This window comes from Carcharodon carcharias, chromosome 31 (genome assembly GCF_017639515.1).
Source record: "Carcharodon carcharias isolate sCarCar2 chromosome 31, sCarCar2.pri, whole genome shotgun sequence".
Taxonomy (NCBI): domain Eukaryota; kingdom Metazoa; phylum Chordata; class Chondrichthyes; order Lamniformes; family Lamnidae; genus Carcharodon; species Carcharodon carcharias.
Window position 1 is genome coordinate 4989526 of NC_054497.1, and position 26967 is coordinate 5016492.

The 26967-nt window shown below is 49.0% G+C and overlaps 1 protein-coding gene across 1 annotated transcript in view; it reads left to right on the forward strand.

Annotated features, from left to right (window-relative positions):
• LOC121271690 (serine/threonine-protein kinase BRSK2-like) overlaps positions 1 to 26967 on the forward strand; it is a 333868-nt gene that overhangs the window by 64589 nt on the left and 242312 nt on the right. The window lies entirely within an intron of this gene.

Consider the following 26967-nt stretch of genomic DNA (forward strand, 5'->3'; position numbering starts at 1 on the left):
TCCAGCAGTGCAGCACTCCCTCAGTCCTGTTCGACAGTGCAGCACTCCCTCAGTCCTGTTAGACAGTGCAGCACTCCCTCAGTCCTGTCCGACAGTGCAGCACTCCCTCAGTCCTGTTCGACAGTGCAGCACTCCCTCAGTGCTGTCCGACAGTGCAGCACTCCCTCAGTCCTGTTCGACAGTGCAGCACTCCCTCAGTCCTGTTAGACAGTGCAGCACTCCCTCAGTCCTGTTCGACAGTGCAGCACTCCCTCAGTCCTGTTAGACAGTGCAGCACTCCCTCAGTCCTGTTCGACAGTGCAGCACTCCCTCAGTCCTGTTAGACAGTGCAGCACTCCCTCAGTCCTGTTAGACAGTGCAGCACTCCCTCAGTCCTGTTAGACAGTGCAGCACTCCCTCAGTCCTGTTAGACAGTGCAGCACTCCCTCAGTCCTGTTAGACAGTGCAGCACTCCATCAGTCCTGTTAGACAGTGCAGCACTCCCTCAGTCCTGTTAGACAGTGCAGCACTCCCTCAGTCCTGTCCAGCAGTGCAGCACTCCCTCAGTCCTGTTAGACAGTGCAGCACTCCCTCAGTCCTGTTCGACAGTGCAGCGCTCCCTCAGTCCTGTTAGACAGTGCAGCACTCCCTCAGTCCTGTTAGACAGTGCAGCACTCCCTCAGTCCTGTTCAGCAGTGCAGCACTCCCTCAGTCCTGTTAGACAGTGCAGCACTCCATCAGTCCTGTTAGACAGTGCAGCACTCCCTCAGTCCTGTTAGACAGTGCAGCACTCCCTCAGTCCTGTTAGACAGTGCAGCACTCCCTCAGTCCTGTTAGACAGTGCAGCACTCCATCAGTCCTGTTAGACAGTGCAGCACTCCCTCAGTCCTGTTAGACAGTGCAGCACTCCCTCAGTCCTGTTAGACAGTGCAGCGCTCCCTCAGTCCTGTTCGACAGTGCAGCGCTCCCTCAGTCCTGTTAGACAGTGCAGCACTCCCTCAGTCCTGTTAGACAGTGCAGCACTCCCTCAGTCCTGTTAGACAGTGCAGCACTCCCTCAGTCCTGTTAGACAGTGCAGCACTCCCTCAGTCCTGTTAGACAGTGCAGCACTCCCTCAGTCCTGTTAGACAGTGCAGCACTCCATCAGTCCTGTTCGACAGTGCAGCACTCCCTCAGTCCTGTTAGACAGTGCAGCACTCCCTCAGTCCTGTTAGACAGTGCAGCACTCCCTCAGTCCTGTGCAGCAGTGCAGCACTCCCTCAGTCCTGTTAGACAGTGCAGCACTCCCTCAGTCCTGTTAGACAGTGCAGCACTCCCTCAGTCCTGTTAGACAGTGCAGCACTCCCTCAGTCCTGTTCGACAGTGCAGCACTCCCTCAATCCTGTTAGACAGTGCAGCACTCCCTCAGTCCTGTTAGACAGTGCAGCACTCCCTCAGTCCTGTGCAGCAGTGCAGCACTCCCTCAGTCCTGTTAGACAGTGCAGCACTCCCTCAGTCCTGTTAGACAGTGCAGCACTCCCTCAGTCCTGTTAGACAGTGCAGCACTCCCTCAGTCCTGTTAGACAGTGCAGCACTCCCTCAGTCCTGTTAGACAGTGCAGCACTCCATCAGTCCTGTTAGACAGTGCAGCACTCCCTCAGTCCTGTTAGACAGTGCAGCACTCCCTCAGTCCTGTCCAGCAGTGCAGCACTCCCTCAGTCCTGTTAGACAGTGCAGCACTCCCTCAGTCCTGTTCGACAGTGCAGCGCTCCCTCAGTCCTGTTAGACAGTGCAGCACTCCCTCAGTCCTGTTAGACAGTGCAGCACTCCCTCAGTCCTGTTCAGCAGTGCAGCACTCCCTCAGTCCTGTTAGACAGTGCAGCACTCCATCAGTCCTGTTAGACAGTGCAGCACTCCCTCAGTCCTGTTAGACAGTGCAGCACTCCCTCAGTCCTGTTAGACAGTGCAGCACTCCCTCAGTCCTGTTAGACAGTGCAGCACTCCATCAGTCCTGTTAGACAGTGCAGCACTCCCTCAGTCCTGTTCGACAGTGCAGCACTCCCTCAGTCCTGTTAGACAGTGCAGCGCTCCCTCAGTCCTGTTCGACAGTGCAGCGCTCCCTCAGTCCTGTTAGACAGTGCAGCACTCCCTAAGTCCTGTTAGACAGTGCAGCACTCCCTCAGTCCTGTTAGACAGTGCAGCACTCCCTCAGTCCTGTTAGACAGTGCAGCACTCCCTCAGTCCTGTTAGACAGTGCAGCACTCCCTCAGTCCTGTTAGACAGTGCAGCACTCCATCAGTCCTGTTCGACAGTGCAGCACTCCCTCAGTCCTGTTAGACAGTGCAGCACTCCCTCAGTCCTGTTAGACAGTGCAGCACTCCCTCAGTCCTGTGCAGCAGTGCAGCACTCCCTCAGTCCTGTTAGACAGTGCAGCACTCCCTCAGTCCTGTTAGACAGTGCAGCACTCCCTCAGTCCTGTTCGACAGTGCAGCACTCCCTCAGTCCTGTTAGACAGTGCAGCACTCCCTCAGTCCTGTTAGACAGTGCAGCACTCCCTCAGTCCTGTCCAGCAGTGCAGCGCTCCCTCAGTCCTGTTCGACAGTGCAGCACTCCCTCAGTCCTGTTAGACAGTGCAGCACTCCCTCAGTCCTGTTCGACAGTGCAGCACTCCCTCAGTCCTGTTCGACAGTGCAGCACTCCCTCAGTCCTGTTAGACAGTGCAGCACTCCCTCAGTCCTGTTAGACAGTGCAGCACTCCCTCAGTCCTGTTAGACAGTGCAGCACTCCCTCAGTCCTGTTCGACAGTGCAGCACTCCCTCAGTCCTGTTAGACAGTGCAGCACTCCCTCAGTCCTGTTAGACAGTGCAGCGCTCCCTCAGTCCTGTTAGACAGTGCAGCGCTCCCTCAGTCCTGTTAGACAGTGCAGCGCTCCCTCAGTCCTGTTAGACAGTGCAGCACTCCCTCAGTCCTGTTAGACAGTGCAGCACTCCCTCAGTCCTGTTAGACAGTGCAGCACTCCCTCAGTCCTGTTAGACAGTGCAGCACTCCCTCAGTCCTGTTCAGCAGTGCAGCACTCCCTCAGTCCTGTTAGACAGTGCAGCACTCCATCATTCCTGTTAGACAGTGCAGCACTCCCTCAGTCCTGTTAGACAGTGCAGCACTCCCTCAGTCCTGTTAGACAGTGCAGCACTCCCTCAGTCCTGTTAGACAGTGCAGCACTCCATCAGTCCTGTTAGACAGTGCAGCACTCCCTCAGTCCTGTTAGACAGTGCAGCACTCCCTCAGTCCTGTTAGACAGTGCAGCGCTCCCTCAGTCCTGTTCGACAGTGCAGCGCTCCCTCAGTCCTGTTAGACAGTGCAGCACTCCCTCAGTCCTGTTAGACAGTGCAGCACTCCCTCAGTCCTGTTAGACAGTGCAGCACTCCCTCAGTCCTGTTAGACAGTGCAGCACTCCCTCAGTCCTGTTAGACAGTGCAGCACTCCCTCAGTCCTGTTAGACAGTGCAGCACTCCATCAGTCCTGTTCGACAGTGCAGCACTCCCTCAGTCCTGTTAGACAGTGCAGCACTCCCTCAGTCCTGTTAGACAGTGCAGCACTCCCTCAGTCCTGTGCAGCAGTGCAGCACTCCCTCAGTCCTGTTAGACAGTGCAGCACTCCCTCAGTCCTGTTAGACAGTGCAGCACTCCCTCAGTCCTGTTAGACAGTGCAGCACTCCCTCAGTCCTGTTCGACAGTGCAGCACTCCCTCAATCCTGTTAGACAGTGCAGCACTCCCTCAGTCCTGTTAGACAGTGCAGCACTCCCTCAGTCCTGTGCAGCAGTGCAGCACTCCCTCAGTCCTGTTAGACAGTGCAGCACTCCCTCAGTCCTGTTAGACAGTGCAGCACTCCCTCAGTCCTGTTAGACAGTGCAGCACTCCCTCAGTCCTGTTAGACAGTGCAGCACTCCCTCAGTCCTGTTAGACAGTGCAGCACTCCATCAGTCCTGTTAGACAGTGCAGCACTCCCTCAGTCCTGTTAGACAGTGCAGCACTCCCTCAGTCCTGTCCAGCAGTGCAGCACTCCCTCAGTCCTGTTAGACAGTGCAGCACTCCCTCAGTCCTGTTCGACAGTGCAGCGCTCCCTCAGTCCTGTTAGACAGTGCAGCACTCCCTCAGTCCTGTTAGACAGTGCAGCACTCCCTCAGTCCTGTTCAGCAGTGCAGCACTCCCTCAGTCCTGTTAGACAGTGCAGCACTCCATCAGTCCTGTTAGACAGTGCAGCACTCCCTCAGTCCTGTTAGACAGTGCAGCACTCCCTCAGTCCTGTTAGACAGTGCAGCACTCCCTCAGTCCTGTTAGACAGTGCAGCACTCCATCAGTCCTGTTAGACAGTGCAGCACTCCCTCAGTCCTGTTCGACAGTGCAGCACTCCCTCAGTCCTGTTAGACAGTGCAGCGCTCCCTCAGTCCTGTTCGACAGTGCAGCGCTCCCTCAGTCCTGTTAGACAGTGCAGCACTCCCTAAGTCCTGTTAGACAGTGCAGCACTCCCTCAGTCCTGTTAGACAGTGCAGCACTCCCTCAGTCCTGTTAGACAGTGCAGCACTCCCTCAGTCCTGTTAGACAGTGCAGCACTCCCTCAGTCCTGTTAGACAGTGCAGCACTCCATCAGTCCTGTTCGACAGTGCAGCACTCCCTCAGTCCTGTTAGACAGTGCAGCACTCCCTCAGTCCTGTTAGACAGTGCAGCACTCCCTCAGTCCTGTGCAGCAGTGCAGCACTCCCTCAGTCCTGTTAGACAGTGCAGCACTCCCTCAGTCCTGTTAGACAGTGCAGCACTCCCTCAGTCCTGTTCGACAGTGCAGCACTCCCTCAGTCCTGTTAGACAGTGCAGCACTCCCTCAGTCCTGTTAGACAGTGCAGCACTCCCTCAGTCCTGTCCAGCAGTGCAGCGCTCCCTCAGTCCTGTTCGACAGTGCAGCACTCCCTCAGTCCTGTTAGACAGTGCAGCACTCCCTCAGTCCTGTTCGACAGTGCAGCACTCCCTCAGTCCTGTTCGACAGTGCAGCACTCCCTCAGTCCTGTTAGACAGTGCAGCACTCCCTCAGTCCTGTTAGACAGTGCAGCACTCCCTCAGTCCTGTTAGACAGTGCAGCACTCCCTCAGTCCTGTTCGACAGTGCAGCACTCCCTCAGTCCTGTTAGACAGTGCAGCACTCCCTCAGTCCTGTTAGACAGTGCAGCGCTCCCTCAGTCCTGTTAGACAGTGCAGCGCTCCCTCAGTCCTGTTAGACAGTGCAGCGCTCCCTCAGTCCTGTTAGACAGTGCAGCACTCCCTCAGTCCTGTTAGACAGTGCAGCACTCCCTCAGTCTTGTTAGACAGTGCAGCACTCCCTCAGTCCTGTTCGACAGTGCAGCACTCCCTCAGTCCTGTTCGACAGTGCAGCGCTCCCTCAGTCCTGTTAGACAGTGCAGCACTCCCTCAGTCCTGTTAGACAGTGCAGCACTCCCTCAGTCCTGTTCAGCAGTGCAGCACTCCCTCAGTCCTGTTAGACAGTGCAGCACTCCATCAGTCCTGTTAGACAGTGCAGCACTCCCTCAGTCCTGTTAGACAGTGCAGCACTCCCTCAGTCCTGTTAGACAGTGCAGCACTCCCTCAGTCCTGTTAGACAGTGCAGCACTCCCTCAGTCCTGTTAGACAGTGCAGCACTCCCTCAGTCCTGTTCGACAGTGCAGCACTCCCTCAGACCTGTTAGACAGTGCAGCACTTCTTCAGTCCTGTTAGACAGTGCAGCACTCCCTCAGTCCTGTTAGACAGTGCAGCACTCCCTCAGTCCTGTTAGACAGTGCCGCACTCCCTGAGTCCTGTTCGACAGTGCAGCACTCCCTCAGTCCTGTTAGACAGTGCAGCACTCCATCAGTCCTGTTAGACAGTGCAGCTCTCCCTCAGTCCTGTTAGACAGTGCAGCACTCCCTCAGTCCTGTTCGACAGTGCAGCACCCCCTCGGTCCTGTACTTTCTAACTCAAAGGTAGACTGGTTGGTGCTGAGGGACTGGGCTGCCCTTTAATGCCGTCCCCTGTCCGCTGCAGGGCGCCTTCAGCACATCAGCCAGCGTCCCCATTCACCCAACCGTCATGCCGGTGAAGGTAGAGCCACTTTAACCGGTCCATGAAAAGTAAATGAATCCTAGGATTAAAACCCTGATTCCTTTCAGAATGAATCAACCAGTCAGCGCCTCAATTTCGCAGTCTGTGCAGCAGACAGAGTCAATAAAAATCCACTTATCGGATTCCCGTTGGATTTCTTCCTCTTTCCATCAGCCACACTCAGTGGGCGTAAAGAAAGATTGCGCCCCCCCACTCCCTACCACCACCCCCCCCTCCCCCCCACCTTCCGTGGCCGTTGTGTGTGGCTTCACCGGCCAGAGGGACCATGACTGCCACACCTGGAACACGGTATCCTCCAGAGGCTGCCCTCTCTGTCAGTCGGATGCACGTCAGAAATCTGGGCACCTCTGCCACACCCCAGCTCCTCTGTTTCCTGACCACGGTTTTTAAACAATTCTTCCCCAGGATGTTGGCATCTAGCATTTTTATTGCCCACCCCTAGTTGCCCTTGAGAAGGTGGTGGTGAGCTGCCTTCCAGAATCGCTGCAGTCCCTGTGGTGTAGGTACACCCACAGTGCTGTTAGGGAGGGAGTTCCAGGGTTTTGGCCCAGCAGCAGTGAAGGAACGGCCGATATATTTCCAAGTCGGGATGGTGAGTGACTTGGAGGGGAACTTCCAGGTGGTGGTGTTCCCATGTGTCTGCTGCCCTTGTCCTTCTAGATGGTAGTGGTCGTGGGTTTGGAAGGTGCTGTCGAAGGAGCTTTGGCGAGTTGTTACAGTGCATCTTGTAGATGGTACACACACTGCTGCTACTCTGCGTCTTGGTGGAGAGAGTGAATGTTTAAGGTGGTGGATGGGGTGCCAATCAAGCAGGGCTGCTTTGTCCTGGATGGTGTCGAACTTCTCGAGTGTTGTGGGAGCTGCACTCATCCAGGCAAGTGGGGAGTATTCCATCACACTCCTGACTTGTGCCTTGTAGATGGTGGACAGGCTTTGGGGAGTTAGGAGGCGAATTACTCACTGCATAGAATTCCCAGCCTCTGACCTGCTCTTATAGCTGCAGTATTTATATGGCTAATCCAGTTCATTTTCTGGTCAATGGTAACCGCCAGGATGTTGATAGTAGGGGATTCAGTGATGGTAATGCCTTTGAATGACAAGGGGAAATATTTGAATTCTCTCTTGTTGGAGATGGTCATTACCTGGCATTTGTATGGCGTGAATGTTACTTGCCACGTATCAGCCCAAGACTGAGTTTTATAAGTTACTGGAGAACGGATGAGTTGGAATCAACTTTAGGGACCAAAAATCTGGACTTGCTTTCTACAGCTGTTAGGAGGAGTTTAACAAATAGATGGAGGCCTTTCCTGGATGGACAAACTTTGCTTCGATTGGATTGTTATTCCATAGCTTTCTATGCTCCTGCCTCAGCTCCTCAACCTCAACCCCTGCTTTTGTTACACTCTCTCCCATCTCACTCACTCCCTCTAAAAACTGGAGCTCATCCAAAACTCTGTCTCCCGTGTCCTAAATCGCACCAAGCCCCATTTGTCCATCACCCCCTCTGCTCGCTCGACTCGCCTTGGTTCCCACTCCAGCAATATCTCAGATTTAAAATTCTCATCCTTGGTTTCAGATCCCCTTGTGGCCGCGCCCCTCCCAATCTCTGTAATCCCCAACCCCACAACCCTCTGAGACCCCTGTGCTTCTCTAACTCTGGCCTCTTGAAGAGCATCCCCGATTTTAACTGCTCCACCATTGGCAGCCATCCCTTCAGCTGCCGATTAGGCCCCCAAGCCCTGGAATTCCCTCCCTAACCCCCCCCCCACCACCAGCCCCCTCTCATCCTTTAAGACACTTGTTAAAACCTTCCTCTTGGACCAAACCTTTGTCAACTCTCCTAATGCCTCCTTCTTCCGTGTCTACATGTCCCCACCAGGCATGTTTTCAGTGGGGGCAGGTAAATTAGTGCAGGTGCCCCCACCACCACCACCTTCCCACCCACCCCGGAACTCACCCCCAGTAATTTGGACTGCCCCAAAACCCGCAGCCCGTCTGCCCTAGTTAAATAGGTAATCAAGGGTCAATTAGGCTTGTTACCAAGCCAGTTGATGCAGCTAATACGCTGCCCACACCATTAAATCACTGGGAGCGGGCAACCCCCTTTACAAAAAATAATTTCTTCAAAGGGTGGGAAGAAAGGGGAGGTTCTATCCTCAGGGGTTGCCCTTTGTGAATCCGGGGGCGGGGGGGCGGTGGAGGGGGCCGGTCCCGCCCTTCTTTCTTCCTACCCGCCCACGGCCTTAAACCTGCGCTCCCGCCCCCATCCCTGACCCGCCCGAACCCTCCCTGCCCGAGACGTACCCGTCTCCGGCATCCGTAGGCCGCCTTCCTCCTCCTCCTCCTCTCGCAGTCCCGGCTGTGCCCGCCAAACTGCTCTTGGCGCCGCCAGGGCTGATGGAGCTGCCGGCCAATCTGATTGGCCGCCAGCTCCAGAGGGCGGGATATCCTCCCCAGTGAGGGGCAGAGGTCCCGCTTGTTTAGCCTGCCCGCCCGCAGCACGTTGCGGCTGAGGGGCAGGTCAGCACGGAGCGGGTCAGCTCCATCGGACTTTAGGTGACCCGTCCGTGCCCCCTGGTATTATTCAGCCCCAGGTGTCAAACTGATAACAGTCCTGCGAAGTGCTTTGGAGCGTTTTAGTGTGTTAAAGAGGCTGTTTGATTTCAAGTTGTGAGGGATGCTCCCAACACTGCTCTCACCCCCTTTCAGTAGCAGTCGAGGATCTGTCACGCTGCTTTGAAGAGATGCCTGTCAGACTGGCAATCTGCACAGCACAGAAACAGATAGATTGGCCCAGCTATCGACCTCAGTGCGTTGACGGAATTCAGAAATCTAGGCTGTCAGGTGTCCTCAAGTGACTGTGCGAACATCTTTACAGCAACAAACAGACTGTGACCTGACCTCAGTCACCTGTCAACCTTGACCTCAATTGCCACTTGCACGTAGTGCAACGTGAGCATGATGAAGAGACACTAACCCGCACGGCGTAGCTTACATTAGGATGATGAGCTCGGTAATTGTATAAGTAATGTGTTATTGAAGACAGTGACCCAGTACTACAATCCCCAACCCCTGAACTCTCCATTTCTTGGACATCCACCCTCCCATCATTCTGTCATTGGTGGCCACCCCTGCAACTTTCTAGATCCCTCACTCTGAAATTCCCTCCCTAAACCTGTCACCCCTTTCTCTCTCCTCCTTGAAGCTCCTCTTTAAACTCGCCCCCGCACCCCCCCCCCCCCAACTACCCCAGTGTTATGGCACAGCTGATGGTAAACGCTGAGTTGTTCGCATCCCAAAGGGAAACTTGAAACAACCCCCACAACTTGTTTTGCAATTCATATAAATTTCAAGATGTGTGTCTTGAATTCAGTTGTTAAAAGACCACCAAGTCTTTTATTTAACAAGAAAAATAATTTTTAAGCACATACCTATGTCTACAAGTTAATACTATAATAACTTCCAAATTCCCTACTTAATCTGACTCCCAGTTACACTTTTGTTAAGGTAACAGTAAGACCCAGGCAAGATGACACACACAATACCCTGAACCAACCGAATTCAAACTGAGTTTCCTTAACTTCAGTTTGTTATAGATAGCAGCTTGAGGATAGATGCTGAAGGCTTTTCACACTTGTTTGATCCTAAAATGCCTACTCTTACATACAGCCTTCGCTCCTTTATACATATTTTCCACTTTGAATGCAGATTCCCATTGTTTCACTATGTCTTTGGACTTTACCTTTCTGATAACAAAAGTGTCTCATAGTACTAAGTTTTACCAGTAATCTTTGGGAAAAATAAACACACTGTTTCTGAACTGCACCTGGCTAGGTGTAACATATCTCCCCACCCCCCACCCACCCACAATGCTCCCCACTACCCCGCCACTTCCCATTCCACAAGTTAAGTCATCCTTCTGAACATCATCCTCTTTGGTTGTCATCCATTCCTTTCATTCCCTCCCTCCCGATCCCTGTTGTGAAATCCTTTGGGGTGTTTTTCCTCAAACGTCCCTCAAAAATGCCACTGGCATAGGTCAGAGGCTGAGAATTCTGTGGCAGGTGACTCCCTGATTCCCCAAAGACTCTCCATTGCCTGCAAGGCACCAGCCAGGGGTATGGGGGAATAATTTCCACTTGCCTGAATGGGTTTAGCTCCAGCAACAATCAAGAAGCTCAACACCATCCAGGACAAAGCAGAATGCTTCATCGGCCCCCCCACACACCATCTCAAATAGCCACCCGCTGCACTGTCAGTGACCAAGGCTGCACTGTGTATTATCCACAGGATGCACTGCAGCAGCTTGCCAAGGCTTCTCGGACAGCACCAACCCACACCCTCTCCTGCCCAGAAAGACAAGGCCAACAGCTGCATGGGAACACCACCACCTCTGAATTCCCCTCCTATTCATGTGCCACCCAGCCTGGGACATATATCATCATTGCTTCATTTCTGCTGGGTCAGAACTCTGGAATTCCTTAAATAACAACACTGTTCGAGGGAGCACCTTCACCACACAGCCTCTAGTGATTCAAGAAGTCACATACATATGTACGTGCACACATACACAAACATAAATATACGTATAGATTGGCATATACATAGACATATATTCAAAAACATGCAAATACATATGCACAAATACATATATGCATACACACGTGCAGACAGACAGACACACACACACATACTCATAAATCCATACATATATATGAGCACACACATGGATATGGACATGCACATAACACAAATAAGCTGCACTTGTCACACAAACTTTGCATCTGTGACGCTGTGATAATTGCACATTTGATGCAAGACATACCCTATCACTTTACTGATGTAGACACATACAAGAGTTCGATGTAAACGACAGTTATTAAATTCAGCATTTCTGTGCTCCCAGCGAGGAGTTCCAACCAAAAGGGTATCTGGGCTGAAGAACTGTATCTTAACTGTAGCCGTTTGAGTATGGCTCTCTCTCAGGGTCTTCAAACCGATGAACGAATGCTCTATCCACATGGAGAACTGAGCTCTGATTGGGTTGCTTATATAAAATCATAGCACATGGTGTTTTGTAAGAACAGCAATACTGCTGAAAAAAAAACATTTTTGTCAAAGCTTTTTGTCTTGCACTCATCAGGACGATTCACAAGAAAGTACTGGTGCATTCTCCATGGCAACACCTCTACCAATTGGAGTCCACTTGCCAACAATCAGCACTCATTCAGTGTAAACGGTACACACTGCTGCCACTGTGCATCAGTGGTGGAGGGACTGAATGTGGAAACTGGTGGCTGGGGTGCTGATCAAGCGGGGCTGCTTTGTCCTGGATGATGTGGAGCTTCTTGAGTGTTGTCGGAGCTGCACTCATCCAGGCAAGTGGAGTGTATTCCATCACTCTCCTGAATTGTGCCTTGTAGATGGTGGACAGGCTTTGGGGGAGTCAGGAAGTGAGTTACTCAACACAGATTTTCCAGCATTTGACCTGCTCTTGTAGCCACAGTATTTATCTGGCTGGTCCAGTTAAGTTTCTTTATTCCTTTATGGGAGGTGAGCGCCTCTGGCAGGGCCAGCCTTTGTTGCCCATCCCTAATTGCCCTTGAGAAGGTAGGGTGGCGGTGAACCTCCTTCTTGAAGCACTGCAGACCATTGGGTGCAGGTAGAGCCACAGTGCAGTCCATCTGGTTTTATTCCTTTTTGATTTTTCTAAAGCGGTTTGGCACAGCTGAGTGGCCATTTCAGAGGGCATTTAAGAGTCATCCACAAGTTTGTGGTCAATGGTGATCCCCAGGATGTCAAGGGTGGGGGATACAGTGATGGTAATGGTTGAATGTCAAGGGGAGATGGTTAGATTCTCTCTTGTTGGAGCTGGTCATTGCCTGGCACGCATGTGGCACGTATGTTACTTGCCCATGACTTGGAGTCCTCTATGTTCCTCCTCAGGAGAAGCATATTTATCTGTAATGAGCAAAGCTTCAGTAACCTGCTTGATCCGCCTGCACACTTTGATGGATATCCATTGTGACAGTCTCGGGCAGAATATAAATTGAGAGGGGAACAGAGGGAAAGAACGAAGCTCCTTCAAGATAGTAGAAAATTAAGTTATAAGGAAGTTGAGTTTATTTCCTTTATTAAAAGGGAGATTTTGAGGTTTCTAAGATGATGAAAGGGACATGGGCAACATTGATCTGGGAAAAACTGTTCATTGTGGCGAAGAGTTCAAATATCAGGCAGCATTTTCACACCCAAATAAGAGCAAAGCTGAGGAACATGTAACCAAGGAAAGTCACTGAAGCGGACAAGAGGCAAGTAGATCTATCTGGAGAGGTGAGGGATTCAGAGATAGGCTAAAAAGGAAAAAAAAGCTTTTTTTGGGGGGCCTAAACTCCATTTATAATTTAACAACAGAGAAAAAAAAATCGAAGCACAAAGCGTGGCAGATATACATTTCAGCGGCAAACTGGGTTTTAATGATTGGAATAATCAGTTAATTAACTGAGTAAATGATAATATAGTCGATTGACTCCCCACCCGAAAAGAATCACTTGACATCACACTGCTTGTATCTGCATATGATTGTTTCCTTACGTGCATTCTGTCCTTGTTATCAGCACCTGATGAGATTAGAAACCTTTTAAATTAACAAACGAGTGCTTGCTAGTTGCCAGCAATTTGTGTGATTCATTAGCCTGGCCTCCCTCGTGAATTTAATTAAAATATTGATAAAGGCCGGTGTAATTCCCCCAGTCTCTGATCACCATATTGAACTGTGACTCTGCTGTTATTTTTCGTTCTCTCTCTCTCTGCTCCCTTCCCCAAAGGCCACAATTCTTGTGGTTAGACACGGCCAGTTCAGCTGAATTTTTTTTTGCGATCTTGGGATATGAGTGAGATTGGCATGACCGCATTTATTGCCCACCCCTGACATGGGGTATTGGGCCATAGAATTGTACAGCAATGAAGGAGGCCATTCGGTCCATTATGCATGTGCTGGTTCCATTAAAAGTTCCACCCAATTAGTCCCTGCTCAGTTCTCCTTTGTCATATTTATTCATGGGATGTTGGCAGCACTGGCTAGACCCATCCCTAATTGCCCTTGTTCAGGGGCCATTTAAGAGTCAACCACATTGCTTTGGGTCTGGATTCACATGTAGGTCAGACATGCTGAGGGCAGCAGATTTCCTTCCCTAGAGGACATTAGTGAACCGGCAGGGTTTTTACAATAACGGGCAATGGTTTCATGGTCACCCTCAGACTTGCAATTCCAGATTCTTATTGAATTCAGGTTTCACCATCTGCCGTGGTGGGATTCGAACCCAGGTCCCCGGAGCATTACCCTGGGTCTCTGGAACACTGGCCCAGTGACAATACCACCATGCCATCACCTGCCCTTTTGAAAGTTGCTATTGAATCTGTTTCCACTGCCCTTTCCGGCAGCGCATTCCAGATCACAACCTGCTGCGTAATAACGGAATTCTTCTCACCTCCCCCCTTGTTCATTTGCCAGTTATCTAAACCAGTGTCCTCTGGTTACCGACCAACCCTCCTGCTAACAGAAAGGGGTTTAAGCATTCTCAGTAGCAGTGACTCCCACATTCTGACCCCTTCTTAGTGCAAAGAAATTCCTCCTAAATTATTTAGGAACAGGAATAGGTCACATTGAGCCCCTTGATTTATTGGGCCTATAAGTGCCATCTTGTATTTTCACCACTTCACGTCCACTACAAGAAACAGTTTGTCCACATCAATCTCTTCACAATTGTAAAGGCACTTCTGTCTTGTCTCATATCCTTTTAATGAGCCCTTAGACTGCTCAATCCTTCCTGATATTTGCTCTTGGTTCTGGTAACCCCTTTGTAAAGTTATTGTGCAATATCTTCAATATCTCTCTCCAATACTGAGTGCACAATGTTCCAAGTGTAACATGAACTCCCTGCTTTTGGGAAAGATTCCTCCAGAAGCAAACCCTAGTACTTTCTGAATTCAGCACTTCAGTACTACTGAATTCAGTAGTTTCTGCACTCTTTCTGAATTCAGCAGAATGCATTGTTACTGTACTCCTGGTGATTTATATATCTATGTCTCCAAATTTCTGCACTCCTCTACCCTGTTTAGTTTGCTCCCTTCCAAGGAATACGTGACCACCCACCCCCAATTATTCCTCCTACCAAAACAAATCTTCTTAATCGTTACGGGATTGAAGTTGGTTGATCTGCCCACTCGATCTGCAAGCTATTTATGCCTTCTTGTATTTTGGCGTGTTGCTCGTCATAGATTGCGGATTAAACCTATGAGCTGTGTGGCTCGAGGCCAATCCCAACCCCCTGCCTACCAGGATGTCCCTTGTTATTTTGTTGGTGATGTTGTACTCTCTGGGTTTGTTGGATTGTATGCTGACTTCTGCTGACCCTGTTTGGAACCCAGTATCAACACACACACACACACACACACACACACACACACACACACACACACACACACACACACACACACACACACACACACACCCATTTAGGGAAAACCAATTTGGACCAGTATTTTTATTTCCCAGTTTTTACTGATGTTCCATTTTAGGGTATACAAGGCCAGTTCGGACCAGTACTCCTATTTCCCAGACTCATACTCCACCCAATATCACACCCCCACTCCACCCAGTCTCAGACCCCCACTCCACCCAGTGTCACACCCCCACTCTACCCAGTATCACACGCCCACTCCACCCAGTATCAGACCCCCACTCCACCCAGTATCAGACCCCCACTCCACCCAGTATCACACCCCCACTCCACCCAGTATCACACCCCCACTCTACCCAGTATCACACGCCCACTCCACCCAGTCTCAGACCCGCACTCCACCCAGTATCAGACCCGCACTCCACCCAGTATCAGACCCCCACTCCACCCAGTATCAGACCCGCACTCCACCCAGTATCACACCCCCACTCCACCCAGTATCACACCCCCACTCCACCCAGTATCACACCCCCACTCCACCCAGTCTCAGACCAACACTCCACCCAGTATCACACCCCCACTCCACCCGGTATCACACCCCCACTCCACCCAGTATCACACCCCCACTCCACCCGGTATCACACCCCCACTCCACCCAGTATCACACCCCCACTCCACCCGGTATCACACCCCCACTCCACCCAGTATCAGACCCCCACTCCACCCAGTATCACACCCCCACTCCACCCGGTATCACACCCCCACTCCACCCAGTATCAGACCAACACTCTACCCAGTATCACACCTCCACTCCACCCAGTATCAGACCCCCACTCCACCCAGTATCACACCCCCACTCCACCCAGTATCACACCCCCACTCCACCCAGTATCAGACCCCCACTCCACCCAGTATCAGACCAACACCCCACCCAGTATCAGACCAACACTCCACCCAGTATCAGATCCGCACTCACCCAGTATCAGACCCCCACTCCACCCAGTATCAGACCCACACTCCACCCAGTATCAGACCCCCACTCCACCCAGTATCAGACCCACACTCCACCCAGTATCAGACCCGCACTCACCCAGAATCAGACCCGCACTCCACCCAGAATCAGACCCCCGCTCCACCCTGTATCAGACCCCCACTCCACCCAGTATCACACCCCCACTCCACCCAGTATCACACCCCCACTCCACCCAGTATCAGACCCCCACTCCACCCAGTATCAGACCCACACTCCACCCAGTATCAGACCCGCACTCACCCAGAATCAGACCCGCACTCCACCCTGTATCAGACCCCCACTCCACCCAGTATCACACCCCCACTCCACCCAGTATCACACCCCCACTCCACCCAGTATCACACCCCCACTCCACCCAGTATCAGACCCGCACTCACCCAGTATTAGACCCGCACTCACCCAGTATCAGATCCGCACTCCACCCAGTATCACACCCCCACTCCACCCAGTATCAGACCCCCACTCCACCCAGTATCACACCCCCACTCCACCCAGTATCAGACCCCCACTCCACCCAGTATCAGATCCACACTCACCCAGTATCAGACCCACACTCCACCCAGTATCAGACCCGCACTCACCCTGTATCAGACCCGCACTTACCCAGTATCAGATCCGCACTCACCCAGTATCAGACCCGCACTCACCCAGTATCAGATCCGCACTCACCCAGTATCAGACCCGCACTCACCCAGTATCAGATCCGTACTCACCCTGTATCAGACCCGCACTCCACCCAGTATCAGACCCGCACTCACCCAGTATCAGATCCGCACTCACCCTGTATCAGACCCGCACTCACCCAGTATCAGATCCGCACTCACCCAGTATCAGACCCGCACTCCACCCAGTATCAGACCCGCACTCACCCAGTATCAGACCCACACTCACCCTGTATCAGACCCACACTCCACCCAGCATCAGACCCGCACTCTACCCAGTATCAGACCCGCACTCATCCAGTATCAGATCCACACTCACCCAGTATCAGACCCGCACTCACCCAGTATCAGATCCACACTCACCCAGTATCAGACCCGCACTCACCCTGTATCAGACCCGCACTCACCCAGTATCAGACCCGCACTCACCCTGTATCAGACCCTCACTCACCCAGTATCAGACCCGCACTCACCCTGTATCAGACCTGCACTCACCCTGTATCAGACCCGCACTCACCCTGTATCAGACCTACACTCACCCTGTATCAGATCCGCACTCACCCTGTATCAGACCCGCACTCACCCTGTATCAGACCTGCACTCACCCAGTATCAGACCCGCACTCACCCTGTATCAGACCCGCACTCACCCAGTATCAGACCCGCACTCACCCTGTATCAGACCTGCACTCACCCTGTATCAGACCCGCACTCACCCTGTATCAGACCCGCACTCACCCGGTATCAGACCTAGACCATATCCCTCCCCCAGGTGCTGTTTGATGTGATAAGGTACAGAGGGCGTGTTTAACCCTGGATTAAGCTCCAGTTGAGCTGGGGCTGGAGTCCCTTGGTGGTTGGGAGGGCAGTGAATGCAGAAACCTACAGCAGTGGTGCCCCCACCCCCCCCACCAAGGGCGAGCGCCGGCACGCCGTGTGTACGCTGCGTGCAAGCTACCCAGCTCATCGCAGGCACGGGTTTGGCATGAGGTGAGAGAGCGAGAGAGAGAGAGAGAGAGAGAGAGAGAAACAGGAAACTGAAACCCTGAACACAGTCGATCGGGTTCCACAGACCCCGCGCTCGAACCTGAGCAGATTCAATCTGTGCAGCTCCTTCTCCTGCACATCAAAGGGGAGGAGTGGAACTCTCTGCATCCGGCAGGGCAGAGGTCTTGGCGACATGATAAATTGAGCGGTTCTGCCCAGCAGCAGCAGCAGCTGTTATTAAGGGAGGGCGAGGAGGCAGCAATTTGACGATTATTTGTTTTAGGGGCCCTTCCGATTGCTGCTGTTTAACTTCCCATTCGCAGAAGCAAGTGCAGCCTTTCAATTTTTCTTTTTTGCGTCAATTATTTTAAAGCATTATTTCAAAAGAAAAGAGACAGCTCCCCTCCCCTCCCCTAGCGTGCAGATCAGGTGGGATCTGATGCTACCTAAGCTGAGCTCAGCCTAGGCATTAGCAGAATGTGCTGCTATCCTGAGGCCGAGGATGGTGTTAGCTTGGGAGCTCCTGCCCACGGCCTGTCTCCCAGTGATTCCTCCTTTGCCGGCATCAGGGTTGCTCGGTGCTTGATATTTGCCTATCCGAGGCAGGCCACTCGAGTGGGGGTGGTTGGGGGTGGGTGGGGGGCGGGGGGGGGGGGGGGGGGGGGGGGGGGGGGGGTGGTGTGTTGCCAACCCTCCAGGATTGGCCCGGAGCCTCCAAGGGATTGAAGATCGATCTCCGGGGCGCTGCTGTGGCCGGGATTTCCCACCGGGGGAGATTTCGGCGGCACAGCCAAAAGTCCACGGGCTTTCGGCGGGACCGGACCACCGCGGCGGCGGACGGGTCCGGAACATTCCGCCCTGCCTGCGCAACTCTGGAGAAGAGTCACCGGGGCGTTCAAACAGGTTGCTGCCTTTTCAACTTTTCTTTGAATGTTTCTCTTTAACAGGCACAAAAATGCCACCTACAGCACCTCCCCTTGCCCACGCAAAAGATGCAACACCTGCCCCTTCACTTCCTCTCTCTTCACCGTCCAAGGGCCCAAACACTCCTTTCAAGTGAAGCAACATTTCACTTGCATTTCCCCCAACTTAGTCTACTGCATTCGTTGCTCCCAATGTGGTCTCCTCTACATTGGAGAGACCAAACGCAGACTGGGTGACCGCTTTGCAGAACACCTGCGGTCTGTCTGCAAGAATGACCCAAACCTCCCTGTTGCTTGCCATTTTAACACTCCACCCTGCTCTCTTGCCCACATGTCTGTCCTTGGCCTGCTGCATTGTTCCAGTGAAGCCCAACACAAACTGGAGGAACAGCACCTCATCTTCCGACTAGGCACTTTACAGCCTTCCAGACTGAATATTGAATTCAACAACTTTAGATCTTGAACTCCCTCCTCCATCCTCACCCTTTCTCTTTCTTCCCCATCCCTTTTGTTTTTTCCAATAATTTATATAGATTTTCCTTTTCCCACCTATTTCTGTTATTTTTAAATCTTTTATGCCCTGCTAGTCTTTCCACCCCACCCCCACTAGAGCTGTACCTTGAGTGCCCTACCATCCATTCTTAATTAGCACATTCGTTTCGATAATATCACCAACTTCAACACCTCTGTGTTCTTTTGTTCTTTTGTCTGTGACATCTTTTGATTATCTGTTCCTATCACTGCTTGTTTGTCCCTACAATCACACCCTCCCCACTTCTCTACCACCGCCCCCCCCCACCTTAAACCAGCTTATATTTCACCCCTCTCCTAATATTCACTCAGTTCTGTTGAAATGTCATGAGGACTCGAAACGTCAACTCTTTTTTTCTCCGCTGATGCTGCCAGACCTGCTGAGTTTTTCCAGGTAATTCAGTTTTTATTTTGGATTTCCAGCATCCGCAGTTTTTTGTTTTTATTACAAAAATATTGAAATAGGAGGAAAAATAAGTCTGTTTGTCTGACAGTCAAGAATCTTCCAATTGGGTAATGAGTCTTTTTGCTTTCCAGTTGGCGTAGGAAGGCAGAGCCTCACAAGGGTGGATGTGTTGGCTGACTAATGGCTGGAATGTGGGGGCAAGTCATTGGATGAAACCTCCAAGAATACATTTAATCACAGTTGGCAACTCTAGGCAGTGCCCAGGGGGCGATGTCCTGGTAAGAGTCAACGTTGGCAGGAGAGGGCAAAAGGGCAGGTGGCAGCCTTCTGAGCTGGTGTTTTGTCCGCCGGTTGTAGCAAAGGATATAGCTTGCCGCTTTCCTCCCAACCTTAGGATACCCCAAAGCATCTTACCCTCAGTGAAGTGCAGTCATGGTTACGCACAGCAAGCTCCCACAAACAACAATGAGATAATGACTAAGATCATTTTTTTTGAGGGATAAGTATTGGCCAGGACAAGTCCCCTGCTCTCCTTCGGAATGGTGATTATGTTACGCCCACCAGAGAGGGCAGAAAGGTCTTAACGGTGCCAACTTTTGCCTTTAACGTGTTCCTGTGACGCACCGATGGACATTCTATTAGGTCAAAGGTGCTATAAAAATGCAGGTCGCTGCTGTTACCTCATCCAAGTGACAGCGCCTCCAACAGTGCCGCCCTCCCGCTGGCGTGTCAGCCTTGGTTTGATGGTCCAAGTCCCTAGACTGGACTTTGAACCTTCAGCAGCCTGATTTAAGAATATTACCCGCTGAATCGCAACTGAGGACAAGCCAAAGGAGGGCAGAGTGAAGCCTGTGCATAGCGATTGACTTGCTCAGTGCCTCAGAGCGTAGAGACACCAAGATGCTGGAGCCTGAAGACGGGAAGGTTGCCTGGGTTCAAACCCACGTCTGTGCTGAGCCCCTCCTCCCCTCTGATTTGGGGACACTGGTCTCAAACTCTCATAGAGGAGAGAAATTAAATAAAGATTTCCGTCGCTGACGACTGGGTTGGTGATCCCTGCTGGGAATGGAAAGGAAAAGCGGATACCGGATGAGTCCAGGGTTGGGCACGGCTGTGATGCCCACCGTGGCCAAATAGCTGTGCAATCATCATGGAAATATTGGCTCCTGGTGCCTGTGAACCTGGACGCCCTCCCTCAGATAGCAAATAGGCAGGGGAAGGTATCAGGAGCTTTTGTTCCCATTACATATTTTTAAAAATCAAATAATAAATGTCGGCTGATTTCTTTAAACAATTTGCAATGGTGCATCACATGTTGTCTCTATTGTGAAAGTGAGTTCTGGGTAAAATGAGTGTATGTTCGATCATTGTGTTGTATCCAATCTCAGTGCATTCTACGTAGAATAATATCAGGTAGGCATTTTGTGTCCTGAGCTTTTGTGATTGAACTATTCAAAGCTTCTTCTTTCACTCTTGGGTAAAATGGACAATATCTGGTGAACCAGCAACAGAACTAACAATCACAAGCCAAGTACTACTTACACTGCAGCAAGGTCAGTTAATGCTGTCGTGTTTAAGCAATGAACTGAAACTTCCAACTAGTGATGGGAGTTCATGTTATGTGCTAATTATAGGGAGCTGCTGTTTATTCAGCACGGTAAGGATTACTCTGTGTAACTGTACAGAGTTTCTGTTTAATGAGCAGGGTAAGGATTACTCTGTGTAAATATACAGAGTTCCTGTTTATCGAACAGGGTTAGGATTAATCTGTGTAACTGTAGAGTTCCTGTTTATTCAGCAGGGTAAAGATTACTCTCTGTAACTATGGAGTTCCTGTTCATTCAGCAGGGTAAGGAATACACTGTGTAACTGTACAGAGTTCCTGTTTATTCAGCAGGGTAAGGATTACTCTGTGTAACTGTAGAGTTCCTGTTAATTCAGCAGGGTAAGGATTACACTGCGTAACGGTAGAGTTTTTGTTTATTCAGCAGGGTAAAGATTACTCTCTGTAACTGTGGAGTTCCTGTTCATTCAGCAGGGTAAGGAATACACTGTGTAACTGTACAGAGTTCCTGTTTATTCAGCAGGGTAAGGATTACTCTGTGTAACTGTAGAGTTCCTGTTTATTCAGCAGGGTAAGGATTACACTGCGTAACGGTAGAGTTTTTGTTTATTCAGCAGGGTAAGGATTACTCTGTGTAACTGTACAGAGTTCCTGTTTATTCAGCAGCGTTAGGATTACTATGTGTAACTGTAGAGTTCCTGTTTATACAGCAGGGTAGAAATTACACTGTGTAACTGGACAGAGTTCCTGTTTATTCAGCAGGGTGAGGATTATACTGTGTAACTGTACAGAGTTTGTGTTTCTACAGCAGAGTAAGGATTACTCTGTGTAACAGGAACGACTTCCTGTTTATTCAGCAGGGTAAGGATTACTCTGTGTAACTGTATAGAGTTCCTGTTTATTCAGCAGGATAAAGTGTACTCTGTGTAACAGTAGAGTCCTGTTTATTCAGCAGGGTAAGGATTACTCTGTGTAACTGGATCGAGTTCCTGTTTATTGAGCAAGTTAAGGATTACTCTGTGTAACTGTACAGAGTTGTTGTTTATTCAGCAGGATAAGGATTACTCTGTGGAACAGGAGAGCTCCTGTTTATTCAGCAGGGTAGGGATTACTCTGTGTAACTGTACAGAGTTCCTGTTTATCCAGCAGGGTTAGGATTAATCTGTGTAACTGTAGAGTTCCTGTTTATTCAGCAGGGTAAAGATTACTCTCTGTAACTATGGAATTCCTGTTCATTCAGCAGGGTAAGGAATACTCTGTGTAACTGTACAGAGTTCCTGTTTATTCAGCAGGGTAAGAATTACTCTGTGTAACTGTAGAGTTCCTGTTTATTCAGCAGCGTTAGAATTACTCCGTGTAACTGTAGAGTTCCTGTTCATCCAGCAGCGTAAGGATTACTCTGTGTAACTGGGCAGAGCTCCTGTTTATTCAGCAGGGTAAGGATTACTATGTGTAACTGTAGAGTTCCTGTTTATTCAGCAGGATAAGAATTACACTGTGTAACTGTACAGAGTTCTTGTTTATTTAGAAGGGTAAGGATTACTCTGTGTAACAGGAACGAGTTCCTGTTTATTCAGCAGCGTAAGGATTACTCTGTGTAACTCTAAAGTTCCTGTTTATACAGCAGGATAGGAATTACACTGTGTAACTGGACAGAGTTCCTGTTTTTTCAGCAGGGGAAGGATTACTATGTGTAACTGGGCAGAGCTCCTGTTTATTCAGCAGGGTAAGGATTACTATGTGTAACTGTACAGAGTTACTGTTTATTTAGAAGGGTAAGGATTACTCTGTGTAACTGTACAGAGTTTGTGTTTCTACAGCAGAGTAAGGATTACTCTGTGTAACAGGAACGACTTCCTGTTTATTCAGCAGGGTAAGGATTACTCTGTGTAACTGGATCGAGTTTCTGTTTATTGAGCAAGTTAAAGATTACTCTGTGTAACTGTACAGAGTTGTTGTTTATTCAGCAGGATAAGGATTACTCTGTGTAACAGTAGAGCTCCTGTTCATTCAGCAGGGTAAGGATTACTCTGTGTAACTGTAGAGTTCCTGTTCATTCAGCAGGGTAAGGATTACTCTGTGCAACTGGACAGAGTTCCTGTTTATTCAGCAGGGTAAGGATTACTCTGTGTAACTGGACAGAGTTCCTGTTTATTCAGCAGGGTAAGGATTCCTCTGTGTAACTGTAGAGTACCTGTTTATTCAGCAAGGTAAGGATTACTCTGTGTAACTGTACAGAGTTCTTGTTTATTCAGCTCGGTAAAGAATACTGTGTGTAACAGTAGAATTCTGATCATTCAGTTGGGTAAAGATTACTCTGTGTAACTGGATTGAGTTACTGTTTGTACAGCAAGGTAAGGATTGCTCTGTGTAACTGTACAGAGTTTGTGTTTCTACAGCAGGGTAAGGATTACTCTGTGTAACTGTAGGGCTCCTGTTTATTCAGCAGGATAAGGATCACTCTGTGTAACTGTAGAGCTCCTGTTTTTTCAGCAAGGTAAGGATTACTCTGTGTCATTGTAGAGTTCCTGTTTATTCAGCAGGGTAAGCAATACTTTGTATAACCGGATCGAGTTCATGTTAATTGAACAAGGTAAGGTTTACTCTTTGTAACTGTACAGAGTTCCTGTTTATTCAGCAAATTAAGGATTACTCTATGTAACTGGACAGAATTCCTGTTTATTCAGCAGGGTAAGGATTACTCTGTGTAACTGGACAGAGTTCGTGTTTATTCGGCAAGGTAAGGATTACTCTTTGTAACTGTACAGAGTTCCTGTTTATTCAGCAGTATAAAGATTTCTCTGTGTAACTGTACAGAGTTCCGGCTAATTCAGCCCGATAAAGATTACTCTGTGTAACAGTAGAGTTCTGTTTATTCAGCAGGGTAAGGATTACTCTGTGTAATTGTAGAGTCCCTGTTCATTCAGCCGGGTAAGGATTACTCTGTGTAACTGGATTGAGTTCCTGTTTATACAGCAGGGCAAGGATTACTCTGTGTAACTGTACAGAGTTCCTGTTTATTCAGTAGGGTAAGTATTACTCTGTGTCACTGTAGAGTTTCTGTTTATTCAGCATGGTAAGGATTCCTCTGTATAACTGTACAGAGTTCCTGTTTATTCAGCAGGGTAAGTATTACTCTGTGTCACTGTAGAGTTCCTGTTTATTCAGCAGAGTAAGGATTACTCTGTGCAACTGTAGAGTACCTGTTTATTCAGCAGGGTAAGGATTACACTGTGTAACTGGACAGAGTTCTTGTTTATTCAGCAGGGTAAGGATTACTCTGTGTAACAGGAATGAGTTCCTGTTTATTCAGCAGGGTAAGCATTACTCTGTGTACCTGTAGAGTTCCTGTTCATTCAGCAGGGTAAGCAATACTCTGTATAACCGGATCGAGTTCATGTTAATTGAACAAGGTAAGGTTTACTCTTTGTAACTGTACAGAGTTCCTGTTTATTCAGCAAATTAAGGTTTACTCTATGTAACTGGACAGAGTTCCTGTTTATTCAGCAGGGTAAGGATTACTCTGTGTAACTGGACAGAGTTCGTGTTTATTCGGCAAGGTAAGGATTACTCTTTGTAACTGTACAGAGCTCCTGTATAGTCAGCAGGGTAAGGATTCCTCTGTATAACTGTACAGAGTTCTTGTTTATTCAGCCCGGTAAAGAATACTGTGTGTAACAGTAGAATTCTGTTCATTCAGCCGGGTAAAGATTACTCTGTGTAACTGGATTGAGTTACTGTTATACAGCAAGGTAAGGATTGCTATGTGTAACTGTAGAGTTCTGTTTGTTCAGCAGGGTAAGGATTACTCTGTGTAACTGTACAGAGTTCCTGTTTATTCAGCAGGGTAAGGATTACTCTGTGTAACTGTACAGAGTTCCTGTTTATTCAGCAAGGTAAGGATTACTCTGTGTAACTGTACAGAGTTCCTGTATATTCAGCAGGGTAAGTATTACTCTGCGCAACTCTAGAGTTCCTGTTTATTCAGCAAGGTAATGATTACACTATGTAACTGGACAGAGTTCCTGTTTATTCAGCAGGGTATGAATTACACTGTGTAACTGTACAGAGTTCCCGTTTATTCAGCAGGGTAAGGATTACTCTGTGTAACTGTACACAGTTCCAGTATATTCAGCAGGGTAAGTATTACTCTGCGCAACTCTAGAGTTGCTGTTTATTCAGCAGGGTAATGATTACACTGTGTAACTGGACAGAGTTCCTGTAAATTCAGCAGGGTAAGTATTACTCTGCGCAACTCTAGAGTTGCCGATTATTCAGCAGGGTAAGCATTACTCTGTATAACTGTACAGAGTTCCTGTTTATTCAGCAAGATAAGGATTACTCTGTGTAACTGTACAGAGTTCCTGTTTATTCAGCAAGGTAAGGATTACTCTGTGTAACTGTACAGAGTTCCTGTTTATTCAGCAGGGTAAGCATTACTCTGTGTAACAGGAACGAGTTCCTGTATATTCAGCAGAGTAAGGATTACTCTGTGTAACTGTGGAGTTCCTGTTCATTCAGCAGGGTAAGGATTACTCTGTATAACTGTACAAAGTTCCTGTTTATTCAGCAGGGGAAGGATTACTCTGTGTAACTGTATAGAGTTCCCGTTTATTCAGCAGGGGAAGGATTACTCTGTACCTGGACAGAGCTCCTGTTTATTCAGCACGATAAGGATTACACTGTATAACTGTGCAGAGTTCCTGTTTATTCAGCCTGATGAGGATTACTCTATATAACTGTACAGAGTTCCTGTTTATTCAGCAGTATAAAGATTTCTCTGTGTAACTGTACAGAGTTCCTGCTAATTCAGCCCGATAAAGATTACTCTGTGTAACAGTAGAGTTCTGTTTATTCAGCAGGGTAAGGATTACTCTGTGTAATTGTAGAGTCCCTGTTCATTCAGCCGGGTAAGGATTACTCTGTGTAACTGGATTGAGTTCCTGTTTATACAGCAGGGCAAGGATTACTCTGTGTAACTGTACAGAGTTCCTGTTTATTCAGTAGGGTAAGTATTACTCTGTGTCACTGTAGAGTTTCTGTTTATTCAGCATGGTAAGGATTCCTCTGTATAACTGTACAGAGTTCCTGTTTATTCAGCAGGGTAAGTATTACTCTGTGTCACTGTAGAGTTCCTGTTTATTCAGCAGGGTAAGGATTACACTGTGTAACTGGACAGAGTTCTTGTTTATTCAGCAGGGTAAGGATTACTCTGTGCAACTCTAGAGTTGCTGTTTATTCAGCAGGGTAATGATTACACTGTGTAACTGGACAGAGTTCCTGTAAATTCAGCAGGGTAAGTATTACTCTGCGCAACTCTAGAGTTGCTGTTTATTCAGCAGGGTAAGCATTACTCTGTATAACTGTACAGAGTTCCTGTTTATTCAGCAAGGTAAGGATTACTCTGTGTAACTGTACAGAGTTCCTGTTTATTCAGCAAGGTAAGGATTACTCTGTGTAACTGGACAGAGTTCCTGTTTATTCATCAGGGTAAGGATTACTCTGTGTAACTGGACAGAGTTCCTGTTTATTCAGCAGGGTAAGGATTACTCTGTGTAACTGGACAGAGTTCCTGTTTATTCAGCATGGTAAGGATTCCTCTGTATAACTGTACAGAGTTCCTGTTTATTCGGCAGGAATGTATTACTCTGTGTCACTGTAGAGTTCTGTTTGTACAGCAGGGTAAGGATTGCTTTGTGTAACTTTACAGAGTTCCTGTTTATTCAGCAAGGTAAGGCTTACTCTGTGTAACTGTACAAAGTTCCTGTTTATTCATCAGGTTAAGGATTACTCTGTGTAACTGTACAGAGTTTGTGTTTCTACAGCAGGGTAAGGATTACTCTGTGTAACTGGACAGAGTTCCTGTTTATTCAGCATGGTAAGGATTCCTCTGTATAACTGTACAGAGTTCCTGTTTATTCAGCAGGAGTGTATTACTCTGTGTCACTGTAGAGTTCTGTTTGTACAGCAGGGTAAGGATTACTTTGTGTAACTTTACAGAGTTCCTGTTTATTCATCAAGGTAAGGATTACTCTGTGTAACTGTACAAAGTTCCTGTTTATTCATCAGGTTAAGGATTACTCTGTGTAACTGTACAGAGTTTGTGTTTCTACAGGAGGGTAAGGATTACTCTGTGTAACAGGAATGAGTCCCTGTTTATTCAGCAGGGTAAGCATTACTCTGTGTAACTGTAGAGTTCCTGTTCATTCAGCAGGGTAAGGATTACTCTGTGTAACTGGATCGAGTTCCCTTTTTATTCAGCAGGATAAAGATTCCTCTGTGTAACTGGACAGAGTTCCTGT